We start from the raw sequence: 11,816 nt of genomic DNA on the forward strand, positions 1-11,816 counted from the left end.
TCTCTCTCTCCATCTTTCTCTGCCTCTCTCAGGCTGTCAAGGCTTCTCCACAAACACAAACTGCTGCTCAGTATTTCTATTGTATTATTTTTAATGTCAATCCTTCATTTTTCTCAACATTACATAAGAACCATGAATAATTCCACATTAAAAAGTAAGGTACAGGACTAGGGAAATATCTGGGTGGTCTAAGCACATGCCTGGCAAGTGCAAGGACCTGGATTCAGTCCCTGGTACCACAAGCTGTGCAATCCCTGGAACCCAGGGCTCTATGCCTGCCACCAAAACCAGGTGTGGTGGTGCATGTTTGTAATTCCAGCACTGGGGAGGTTGAGACAGTAGGATCAATATAAGTCCAAGCTGCATGGTAAGTCCTGTATCAAATAAATAAATAACATGGTATTTTTTTAAAAAAATCGAAAGTTCATAGTGTATATCTTGGAATTCTATACTTCCTTAAAATATGACAAAAATCATATTTATCTTCTGTCATGAGATAGTTTTGAAATCAGATTTCCCTTGCTTTGCAACTTAAACCATTCTCCTTATCAGAATTTTAACTCTTCCTCAAATCCTGTCACTCCTATCTTCTCCACAAGACCTGACTTGCTATTTGTATTGGAAGCCAAGACTTAGACCTCTGGAAACCTCAGCAGTGGACTGAGAAAGACATTCAGTCAATATTCTAGGTCATGATGACTGTGTTCTAAGATACATTTTTCTGCCAAGAAATTCAAGGTGAGGGCCTTCCAGCTTGTCATTTAATTTCAGATCATGTGTGTGTGTGTGTGTGATGGATGGGGAAAGAGAATTTAGGCTCCAAATTCATAGAACATTTTTTTTTGAAAAAAAGGAAACATATAAGCCATTTGTTTATCAAAAGTTCTAGAACTTATAAAGTGTTCAGTGTGCTGTTTCCAACAGTGCAGGTCAGTATGGTTACCCTCTTGAACCTTTCTAACACAGTTCATAATATAAACCATTCATTTTTTCAGCACTAACGATATTTGAACATTACTGTGGATCTGTCTGAAAAACTTTTGCTTTCCTGACAAAAGGGACAGATATATCTAATTTTTTTTGCAACCCTTTTTTCTGCCTTAAACACAAAAGCCAGCTAGGAAATGTAACTGATGTTCCACTTAGGCAGGCCAAGGAAATCACGGAAAATGCTGCTGATAGACTATTGTTCATGGTATTTTCTCTCACTTGCATTAAAAGAATCCTTTCAGATAAAAATGCATCTATCATTACTTGGTATTTTTAAGAAATTTTATTGTCTATTTCATAACTAATATGAATGTTCCAAAGCATAATAGTTAATCACCAGGAAGATAACATGGTGGCACAGCAGCATCTGCCTGGAAAGCATCAGGTCATGAGTTTAATTACTGTTACAAAAAATAATAAATCAATGACTCATGGATACACTGGCTACATGAAGTGTTGCATTTGGTACATAAAATTATAGGTAAGAATTATTTACCTATCATAGATAGGTACATTTGGTATTGTTTGAATACCAAAAATGTACTTTCTTCAAATGTGAACATAAAGTACCCCTTGACAGATATTATGTGGTAAGGATTCAGCTTACGGAGATCATCTGAGTGCTCAAACTGGACAACTGGTAACATCAGTGCATTTAATCCTTGCAACAGTCAGGACTATTGACTACTATACTGAAGAAGAAAAATGCCTAAAAATTTTAAATATTTTACACAAGGGCAGCACAGCTATATAGCTGCAGGGGTGAGGATCAAATCTAGAATTTATCCAGTTCAAAATCTCTCACCTTAATAATGTGATATATTCATTTGCAATGTCTACTGCGTCTGAGGAGATAGCTCTGTGGCATAAGTGTCTGGCTGGAAAGGGTAAAGTTGAGTTCAATCCCTGGTATGGAAAAGAAAGTCTACTCTAGAGAGTAACCTAAAGAGTAAAAAATATAAAAATCACTATGCATATTATTTCAAGTTTGTTTTGATTTGCTAGATCCCAAAGAGCACATTTTGATGCTGTCTTCCATTAATTTATTAAGAATTATTTAGTGAACCAGGAGGTATATGCTTACTTCTAGGACTATAATTTGGATGAGATACTAATTGTTTCTTCCATCATAAAAATACACATTTTGTTGATAAAGGCAAATGGTAAGTGATACTTTAAAATAAGCAGTGTCAACTTAGTCTGTACATGAGAAATTGGAGAGATCACTGAAGCTTATTTTGTAGTATTAGAGATTCTTTCCAGAATTATCTAACTTGAAATTTGAAAAATAAATATAAACGAACAAACTAAGAAAACATGAAGATAATTTTCTAATAAAAAGAATAGCTTTTGACAGTTATGGGAGGGAGTTATATATAGACAAGAACTAGGGAAAAGCACAAGCCTCACTGTCAGTTAGAAGCCATGTGAGCCCTGGACATCCCCATCCTCTCTGGTTTGGTTAGCTTTTGCAATGCTGAGTAAGAACGAAATCAAGTAGAAGGAATAATTTAGAGTTCTTGCCTTTGTGGAGATTATAATATAATTGCAGCACTGGATTTTTTTTTCTAAAGGACTTACTACTTTTTTTGGAGATGACAACTAGGAATTCAACTCAGGACCTTACACTTGATAGGCAGGCAATTATGTCACTGAGCTGTATCCCCAACCCCAACTCACCACTTTTTAAGATATTATAATTCATATTTTTCTCTTCTTTCATATTGCTCATACTTGTTACATGTTACATCTAAGGCATTTGATATTCAGACAGATACTGATGTTAAGCTCAACAGCCTGTGTTCTAGGGTAATAATATCATTAAACTTCTCTTCTAGAGGGTTAACAACTTAAGTTAGCAGACCAAAAAATTAGTAAAAAGAAGGGCTGCAAGGACAGCCAACATTTTGGCCATAGCCCTTCAAGATCAGTGAGGACTTAGGACATAAGAGAACCTGTACTGTAACATCCTATAACTCAGTGTTCTCCCAAATTTTCTGTTCAAGCACATTATGGGGTCACAGGAGAAAGTGATCAACAACATTGAGTGTGCCTAAGGAGAGTCACCTGTAGAGAAAACAGTTTCTCAGGCTTTCACAGAGAGCAAATTGATCAAGCAATGGCTGTGACTCATCCAAATGGCTGGCACTGACAAAAGATCTGCAAACTGCTGTATAGGGTTTCAGGGTAAGTCCTGAGGGGATTTGACTGATACAAAAGTTATTTGTCAGATACAAAAGTTACATTGCTTGTTATATAGGTCTTGTTTTATCTTGGTCTTAACCATCCAGCAGAAAAGTATAAAAAAGAAGTATAAAAAGTGAAGCCACATTAATATTGTGAGCCATAAAAAACTCAACAACTTCTGACATTGCCAGTCATGCGGATAACCCACTACTATTATAGACTACTGGACTATATTGGATTCCTTTGCTGAATTCATGCACCTACAATATATGAATGACAATGGAATATTCTTCTCTGACAAAAGTAAACAAAAAGGGGGATATAAATGAAGGACCACTTAAAATACAATAGATATATAGCTACTTTCTCTTAGTTCAATGAAAAGAAATTTTGAACTAACAATGTTCAATAAAAGATACCATGTTTGCATCTTGTACTATGAATAATTACTACAAAGACAACAATGTGGAATGTAATAATTATTGTAACTGTCCTAATAACCTGTTTTAAAACTGTCTCATTGAAACTTCTTTCTCAATAAAATTAATAAAAAGGAAAAAATAATAAGCTGTTTTTCTTTCTTTTTATGTCATAACCTTGGAAAATACGTAGTGCTCCAAAGTAGCTCCAAAGTGTTACTCTATCCTAGGGATAAAGGAGAATGAGCCACCTCAACCTTTAAATTGATTGCTTATACAACAGTTTTTTAAATGAAAACTAAGGGCAGAGCTTGAACAGCCCATGAATAAATCAGAGGCAAAATATTACAATCTAGATATCTACATGTCTGTGGCATATTGAAGATATTTTTGAATTCTAGACCAGCTCTATTTAAAAGCAATACAATGTGAACTAGAAATGCTAGTATTAAATTTTCTAGCAACCACATTTATAAAATAAAAGAAAATATGCTAAAGTTTATTATAATAATATATTTTATGTGTTGACCGTATCCAAAATATTATTCTTTCAATGTGTCATTCTATATAAAAAATTAACATAAATATGTGTTAAGACTTATTTCATACCAGGCCCTTGGAATCTAGTAGAGGTTTTGACATGTAGCATACCCCAATTTAGATTACATTTTAATATTTCATTAATTTCATATAGCTGGTGATCAACATATTGGAGAGTGTGACTGTAGAGATCTTTCTCTGTGTTTTGTGAAATTTCCAGACTCAAGAATGATTTTGTTAGTTTCTGAGTGGTGTAGCAAGCACATATTGCTTCATTTATAATAGAGTTAAAGTATATTCCTTGTATCCCAGATTTAGTCTTGTAGAATAATTCATTAATTCCTACATTTTATAAACAATTGGCAGGGATTGTTTATAGCTGGAAAACACTAAAGGATTTTATAACTTTGAAAAGGAAATAAAAGACAACGTGTGAGGAACCAAATTGTGTTATTTGTGGTAGAATCTAAAACCTGAAGCCTCTCAAGGAGTCTTGACCACTGAAACTCTCTGATTTCATCTTCTTCTTCTGCACAATCTAAAGGCGGAAGCTTATACTTTTTTTTTTTTTTTGTATTTTAGGGAACGGTCTACAGGTGTTCAGGGTCTCACTACTAGATCGGACTCAGAGTGATCCATCTGTTTACAGCCTCGCAAAGAGCTGGGATCACAGGCACAGGCCACCACAACCAATCCCAGGTGCCATCTCCGCGCCCCCTAGTGGCGGGACCGGCATGGCAGTCCCTGGAATCAAACCCTGGGCCCCTGTGCCAGCTTGCAAGCGCTTTAATCCTCTGAGTTATTTGGCCGGCTCTTGGCAGCTTATCCTTAATTTTGTAAAATATGTCCTCACCTCAAGTTTCTTATCATTTGTCCTTTGCTTGAAATATCATTGGCCTAAGTGACCGAATGACCTCAATTTCAATTCTGCTCATGCCTAATGTATTAATCACCCTGCCGCTGTTTATCATATTTAAAATCCTGCAGTTTTTAGGGAGGAGCAGTTGAAGCTGGAATTTGTCACATAGGTGGGGGCAAGGCAAGGCCAGTACAAGAATAGAGTGCCTAAAATAATTAAGCTACTTCAGTCCTAACACAATTTGCCTGAGACAATTCCAGTCATTAGTCTCTAGGCAACACTGGTTCTCATGATACTAATTTTGCCAGATGTATGTATAAATGCCCCTATGGTGGTGGTTCAATTCCTTTCCTCACATCAGGAGACAAAGGCCTCCATCTGACCCCAGATTTTTGTCTCTTGTCTTTCTTTGTTTGTTTTGCAGAACCCGGTATTAAACTCAGGCCCTTGCACTTGCCAGGGAAGCGCTTATTCTACTGAGCCATTTCCCCAGCCCCTGTCTCTTGTCTTGATTTCTTCATTCTCTGACCATATTACCCAGGAACAACCAAAGCTACATGGGATGCAACTACTGGTGAACAAACAGGTACTGCCTCAGGTGAAGAAAAACAAGTGAATCAGGAGAAGCTTCTCATTTGCATGCAACATGGGGAAGAAGTGCATTGGTTAGCATCAAAATTCAGCCCAGGTGTCCATCCATACTGACAGGTACCCAGGTGTAAACCTTAGGGCATGGAGATTCACTGGAGCTAGAAATGGGTTCATTAGGGCCAGAAAGCAAATGATTAAAAAAAAAAGCCTAAAAAGAGAAAAGTCTATTGATTTACTAGTAGTGCAAAATGGGACAAAGAGAGGGTTAAGAATCACAGATGTATATAGCTATATGTAAAAATGTTTGTTACATTGAATCCTGTATGCACCCTACTTTGTAAGACCACTACAAAGGATTTAGCTTGGAGTACTACTTTAAAATCTCATCCTCAGCTTGAAAAGGAGGACAGAATAAGTCTTACCAATAGAGCCAGGTGCAGAGAGGGCCCTGAGCTCCAGTCCTGGGCAGACTTAGCTGAGACTTAACAGCCACTGTGTGCTCACATGCCTTGCCTGGCTGTAGTTTCTGGCATGCACCACAGTCACAGGCCTGGGTGATCAGTGCCAAATAGGTGGGACATGACTGCGGCACTTCTTGGCTCTCCTGGCCGCCAGTGGGACATCCATGGCCACGGTAGGAGAGGCAGCGGGCACACCTAGTTGTTGGGTCCAGCCAGCGGCGGCCTTAGTGGTACAGGCAGTGACTGCCTTCTTCTCTGTGGAGGGGAGACATGGGTGAGGAGCCCATCCCCAGCAGTAAGGCTCTGCCAGCAGTTCACGCAGCAGGAGGTGATGGAGTAGAAGCTGCAGGCAGAAGCAGGAACCCAAATATGAAAAGGAAATCAAGGTTATGATTCAAATTACTTAAAATCCTGCTTATTCCAAGGATTTTAAGTCTACTGATACCTATTAGATTCATAGATGGAATTATTTTAATGGGCTTTTAGACGTAAGTGCAGATGGCCTCCAGGTGTGGCAGGGTACACAAAAGGTCATCCTACCTCACAGAAAATAGAGCTGGTTTTTCTCTCTCCATTACAATTGACACTAAATGTAGCCTTTATATTTTTCCCTCCAGGTGATTGATTTAAAAGACTTCTTTTTTACTATCACTCTTCATCCTCAAGAAAAAAAAAATTATTTTGCCTTTAGTTTAAAAAAATCACATTTGCTAAGATTTACAATAAGAGGTGTATTTTTAAAAGATAACTTAAAAGAACATAATTCCCATAAATGGAAATTTTTGACCCCTTGTCTCATAAAATGTATATTTCAGTGATAATTTTACACTTTTAATGTTATAATCAAAAAGTCCTCATTTTGGATTATACAGCTAATAAAACTGTCTTGCTTTAATTATAGTCTTCTTAACACCATATATAGGATATACTCCTGATTCAAAAAGTTTTTATAAGTCATTGGTGTTCTCTTGGTTTCTAATAAGGTTGATTGCTTATTTCACATTCCTAAATTTATTTGGTAGAGAAAAGATTTGGTATTTGACAAATGCTTATAAAGATTTAACATATGATCTGTGAACACTGAGGCTTAAACTGTCACTTAATTTTAACATTCCATTTAAATAATCACTGGCTTAGTGATGACCTTAAAAAGGTACAAACTATGACAACTATTTTATACTTGGGTCATCTTATCCAGTAGAGACACAATGTGCCCCAAACTATTCAGATCAAACCTGAGTTTCAGACTTTACCTGGTAATATTAATTGGTTTCACCCAGATCTTTAACTACACACGATTTAGGTACTCTATTTGATATTCTCAAAAGAGACCAGGACCCACCTCTCCAGGAGCACTTATGCCAGAGGCTAAAATTACCTTAGATAAAGTTAATCTGACTCTTTTTAATGCTCAAATTTTGAGAACTGACTCATCACTGTCCACCTCAACGTATGCCCACTGGAGTCTTTTGTTTTTTGTTGTTTTTATTTATTTATTTATTTTTTATATTTATTTTTTATTGAGAAATAAATATGAATGTGACAGTTTCACAACTGATTAATAGGACAGTTTTGATAGTCAATACACTGTACATTGTTATCTTCTTAGTGGTTATCCATAGTACAAGAAGCAGACAAGATATTCTGTCCAAACACTGTTAGTATACCTCTTTCTTCTCATTGAGTTAAGCTAAAGTAACTGTAAATTTATCCTAACTATTTTTTATGTAAAAATACAAAATCATCTTTCCTTTGTATCTTTTTTAAAATTTTTATTTTATTTTTTTGTCCTGTCAGAGGTGAATATTTTATTGGTATCTAAATACTATAGGTGCTTGAATTCAACTAAACAATCTAACACTGTCTAGCAGTCTATAATATTAGTGGGTTATCCTCAGAAGTTACTGACTTGAGCCTTTTACAGCTCATCATATTAATATGGATTTACTTTATATATCTCGTTTTTATACTTTTCTGCTGGATGGTTAAGACCAAGGTATAACAAGACCTATATAACAAGAAAGGTAACTTTTGTATCTGATGAGGTTAGCCAAGTATTCTCAGGATTTATCCTGTAGCCCTGTACCACCCCTTTGTCAGTGCAGAGGCTTAAACTGTCACTTAATTTTAAACTTATGAGGATGAGTCACGGCCATTGCTTGACCAATTTGCTCTCTGTGAAAGCTTGAGAAAATGTTTTTTCTCTCCATGTGACTCTCCCCAGGCTCACTTTACATCATCGAACACATTCCTCTGTGGCTCTATAGTCTTCTTTATCAGAAAATTTGGAGCACAACTGAGTTACATGTTGTTACAGTACAGGTTCTCCTATGTCCCGAGTCTTCACTGACCTTGGAAGGGTAGGCCAAAATGTTGGCCAGCCATGCAGCCCTTCCTTTTCTCCACTGGAGTCTTTTGGCAGTCTTGAGGGTTTTTTTCAATGGCTTTGGTCATGAGACGAAAAAATCTTATTAATCCCTTCTCTTAAATTCAATAACAGTGGTTATGACAGTTTTTACCTTCTTGGCAATCTACATTGGCTAACTCGTGTAGTGTTACTGATTGTCATTATCCTTCAAACGAATTAATTCCATTCGCTTCTCTTTTCGTAGATGGCTCATCTTAGGATAGGGGAGGGTACATGAGTCTTCCTCTTCCAGACTGTATGATACAGACTTCCCCCCCATACGATCAAAATTCACCTACAAAGACAAAAGGTGGAATAAATCTCCCCCTGCTCACTTGGCACTGTATACTATTACAATTCAACCAAGCAAAGCAAAAAAAAAGCTAATTGGGGTGGAGGATATGAATGTGGTTTTCTGGAGCATGCTGTACAGCTGTATCATGAATCCAGATTGGAAGAATTTAATGAGGATGAATCTAGGTCTGACGTGGGGCACATTGAAGACATTAATTCAGAATTCCCTGGAGATGGTAAACAAAATGGTAATTAAAGGCTTGAATAGGTGATAGAATGTATAAAGGTAACTGAGCTAAAAATTGCCTGCATTCTTAACATAGAAGAAAATATTTTTAAAAGTGATACTTGTTTTAGAAAAAAGATTCCATTCTTTCCAAATTATTTTCCTAAGAGATCTCTGCTAATTGAAGAATGACAGAATCTGACTAATCTGCTTATACATTTCTAAAATTAGAATAGAATTACTATAACTCAATTTGGTAAAAAAAAATACATTTGGGTGCACTCTGATTTTCATAAGACATTTATTAGTTTCTTCAAGCTGCTAAGCTGAGTGCTTGTTATTTGTCTTAACTATTCCATGAACAGTTGTTCCCTTTTTATTTGAGCTCCAAACTTCTTTCTTTTATATTTTTGGATCATTTGTTCTTAATACAAGTTGGGTTATAGGTGTAAAAGTATGCTTCCACCAGTGTTACCAGCAGGTCAGAGTGATAACAAAATTGAGTGTCCCATAGTTCATCAAAAAGTTAAGTAGGCATCCTTCAGACTTAAATTCTGTCTCTTGTCTGGCCATCTAGCCTGTTTTAAAAGTGATACTTGGAGCACTTGGGATTTTTGGGATTTTTGCTTTCCACTTGTGCCTTTGCAATCATGTGAGGAGAGTATTTAAATCTCTCTTTCTCTCTCTGTCTCTTCCTCACTCTCTCTCTTTTCCATCTCTCTCTTTATCCCTCTTCGTCTCTCTTTATACATACATAGCTCTGTATATTTAGACACATATAAGTATATTTTCTGTTATTTTTCTCCTTGTGTGTCCTCAAATAGAATGTAAACTCCTTAGAAATATGATTCTATCTTTTTTTAACAACTAAATGTGCAACATGAAGGAGCTCAATAAAATGTGTTGAACTGTGAAATATATGAATGATAATGCATACTCATGTTTGCTATGCTGGTGAAGTATTTTTGACCTGATGTGATAGACAGAATCATCCATCCACTTTATAGTAACAGATTCTGTACAACCTGATATCTTTTGTTTCCAAGTGACATAAAGAACATATTTATTTAGTTTTTGGAACTTAATAACTACATCTCTTAAACAAATGCTAAAGTAATACGTACAGTATCCTAGAGGAAAGATCCAAGAAATGTATTGGCCCTTAGATGACCACGTCCTCCCTAAATCTCAAAAAATTGCAACACCTCAGGATGCATTAAATAAAGTTAAAACAATTCCACTGCAAGTAAAAAAGATAAGGTGTCAGGTCTTCTAATGACTTGGATGCCAAAATTTATTTTGTTGATCTGTTACCAAATAAATAATTTCCCCAAGCACACATTTGTATTCACTTGTCCATATGAGGTATCTGGCCATGAGACAGGACTCAGAAAGACACAACACATGAGTGAGAACTCATTTGGTTCTTTGTATTATTTTTGTTTGTTTTCCATCACCAAGATCTGGGGACTGTGTCATACATCTCTTAGAAATGAATGGCAGCAGAAATGATTTTTTTCATATAGAGGCTTTATTTATTATATAAGAGAGTGACAAGGTGGATAAAATCTAAAATGTAATTTATATGGCTATATAGAAATTATTTACAATCATTACACACAGTATGAGGAAACGTAAAGTATATAGACACAGACACACACACACACAGACACACACACACACACATACACAGACACACACACACACACACACACACACACACACACACAGAGTCCTGAATACTAAATTTGCTCAGCAAATCAGCAAGAGCCAAAAGGAAGGACCAGTGGCGGCAGTAGCAGAGGTGCAGAGCACAAGCCTTCTCCCTTCCTTGTATTGCATTCATTCTGTCTGACCCAGGGTTTATGTAATACTCACACTCATAATCCCAGCAGCTCCCACATGCATAATCTCAGCATTGGATCATACGTTAATCTCAAACTCTAGATGCCCACTACCTTATGACTGCATGAGGTTTGGGGGTACAACTAGACATAAACCATAACATTCCACCCCTGGCCCCCAAAGATTCATGAATATCCATTTTTGCAGAAAGCATTTTAGTCGATCTCTATGAGTTGCCAAAGTCCTAATGGTTTCAACATTGCTGAAAAGTCCAAGTCCCAAGTCTCCAAGATCTAAGGCAAACTTAGCTGTGAGCCTTTGTACAAATGAAAAGTTACACATTCCAAACATTCAATGGCACAATAAAAAGCATTACTGCTCCATAAGGTCTAAACAAGGGAATGCAAAACATCAAGAACAAAGCAAATACGAAATCCAGCAGGGAAAACATTAAATCCTGTAGTTCCATGTGGAACATCCAAAACAATCTGTGATAAGTTGTGAGCTCCAAAAGCCTTACATAGATCCACACCTATGGAACTTCTGTGGGTTGTAGTGCCCATGGCTTCTCTCTTAGGCTAGATTTACTCCCTCCTTGCAACTTTCCTTAGTTGATCCACTTTCCTGGTTTCTTCAAACTTCTGGGTTTTTCACTGCACCCTTGGCTTCACACTCATAGCTCCACACACTGCGCCCCCGCCCTAGAGGCACACTGTCTGGCTTCCCAGAACTTCTAAAGCCTAGATGGAAGACTTCCTAACTTCAGAACTCTTAAATTCCTTATTTACCTAAAATTAACACCATGTTGATGATGCTCCAGTCCACAGCCAACTGGTTTTATTCGCTCTTGGCAATAGGGGTCAAATGCCTAGATTGCTGAACATTCTAAGGCTCACTCACAAGAACAAATTGTGTATAAATCCAACATTCTGGAAGCTGTTGTTGCTGCCACTGCCATTTTGGAACATAGTACTCTATGGCTTTCTCTTCAAACAAA

Source organism: Octodon degus, unplaced genomic scaffold (genome assembly GCF_000260255.1).
Source record: "Octodon degus isolate 3935 unplaced genomic scaffold, OctDeg1.0 scaffold00161, whole genome shotgun sequence".
In the NCBI taxonomy this organism is placed as follows: Eukaryota; Metazoa; Chordata; class Mammalia; order Rodentia; family Octodontidae; genus Octodon; species Octodon degus.